We start from the raw sequence: 2,130 nt of genomic DNA, 5'->3' as shown, positions 1-2,130 counted from the left end.
CGATTAGAGGGGAGGCACGGTGCCTTATGCAACCTGCAAAAGGGACTTGCAAGACCTGTACCCCTACCAACCTTCCATGGAGGGGCCGAGGGCTGGGGAAGTAGACTACTCGGAGGCCACCACTGGAAAGAAAGGGCCACCACCCAAGAGCCCGGACCCTAGGCCACAGAATTCATTTCCCCAAGCGTATCCAGTCAATCTGGCACCAGGAGCTAACAGGCCCTTGGAATGGTATCCATGGGAAGCTAAGGATCTTAAAGAACTCCGTAAGGCAGTGGCGGAGGATGGCCCAAACTCCTCGGGCCCAGACCCTATTACCAGACATTGCTTATCACCTGTGTGTCCCTAAGGACTGGCTGGATGTGGCCAAAGCCGTCCTTACTTGTTCTCAGTTATTAAATGTTGTGCTTACTTTAAGGAGGAATGCAGAGTGTGAGCGGAGAATAACCGGCAGGCTCAACCAGCTATAGCTATTACTTACTCATGTTTACAGGGATGGGGGAAGGGTACTCCACTGGCATCCAATAGGCCGCAATACCTGGCCTGTTCCATGACCAGGTGAGGCAGCAGGACTTGCCGCATGGTACAAACTGGATGATGTGCCTACTGAGTCCCCCATAGCAGGAGTGAGACAAAAACCAGGTGAGCCTCTACCTGATTTTATAGACCAAGTCCAACAGGGCATTCACTGGAAGCTGCCAGCAGGGAACCTCCGAGATCAGTTTGTAAACCTGCTTGTCTGGGAAGAGATGAATGCAGACCACTACATGGCCTGCACAGGATTGAGAGAGAGTTCCCTGGGCAGATGGGTGGTGGCCTCGCAGGATGTGGACATGCAACAGCACCAGTCCCAATCACTGTCTTAGCTTTACAGGGTCAGACATCTGTAATGACTGAGGCTATTACCCAGGCACTGGCAGCCCAGGGCTAAAGAACCCCAAGACCATCGGGCAGAAGGACTTGTTTCAAATGTTGCCAGGAGGGGCACTTTAAGAGGGACTGTTCACAACAATATCCTGCCAGCCAGCCTGGGAGCAAACCACCCCCTACACCCTGCCCCAGGGTCAGGGAGGGATACCATTGGAAAAAGAATGTGTATCCAAGTTTGACTTAGATGGAAAGCCTTTAAATTAGGGGAGGGGCATCCTCTAGCCCCATTAACTCAAGGAGGAATCCCCACTGCTGTGAGGCCCAGGCAGCCTCGTGGCAAAAAGACCTCAGCCCATAGGATGGTCCCCTTGGTGGAAGGACTCCACCCTACAAATGGATGCCATGTTCACTACAGACCATCAAGCATCCTATGATGATATCCTGGATGGATATGAAGCACAAAGTCTTAAACAGGATCTAGAGGGAGTTAAGAAAAAGGATTTTTTTAACTTTCATAACTACAGAGAAGAACAAAGGGGACTCGCTTGGGTGCACCCCCAATCCTAAAAGCCACTGCCCCCCGAGTACCTCCCATTTGATGGAAGCCAGGAAGCCCAATCTGGGTGGAGCAGTGGCCATTGAACAAACCTAAACTTGTAGCCCTCCACCTTCTGGTGGAGAAACAGATAAATCTTGGGCACATATGTCCTTCTATGAGTCCTTGGAACACACCCGTATTTGTTATTCAAAAAGCCTCAGGGGATTGGCTTATGCTCCAAGATGTAAGGTTAATGAAGGGATGGAGCTAGTAGGAACGCCCTTAAGAGGCATGCCCTGGACTTCCTCTCTACCTTCAGAATATACCTTGGCTGTAATTTATATTTTTTGGGAGCCGACAGTAAAGCTCTAAGGTCATCTTGACCCCTGTGCTCACTTGGAGGCACGTACAAGGAGCTGGCTTACTTAAGAAACACTAGGTGGGCTGGGAAGTTGGCTCAGTGGTAGAGCGCTTGCCTTGCATGCCTGAGGCCCTGGGTTCGATTCCTCAGCACTATATAAGCAAAAAGAAAAAACCCAGAAGTGGCGCTGTGGCTCAAGTGGTAGAGCACTAGCCTTGAACTGAAGAGCTGAGGGACTGCGCCCAGGCCCAGAGTTCAGGCCCAACGAATGGACCAAAAGAAAAAAAAAGAAACACTAGGTGCCCGGGATTGCTTTGCTATGTCTGCAGAGTTTTTTTTTACTCTCTACCAGTTGACCTTG

The sequence above is a fragment of the Dipodomys spectabilis genome, unplaced genomic scaffold (assembly GCF_019054845.1).
Source record: "Dipodomys spectabilis isolate Male_0828 unplaced genomic scaffold, ASM1905484v1 ptg000601l, whole genome shotgun sequence".
NCBI lineage: Eukaryota > Metazoa > Chordata > Mammalia > Rodentia > Heteromyidae > Dipodomys > Dipodomys spectabilis.
The sequence above is the reverse complement of the archived record's forward strand: the minus strand, read 5'-3'. Positions refer to the sequence as shown.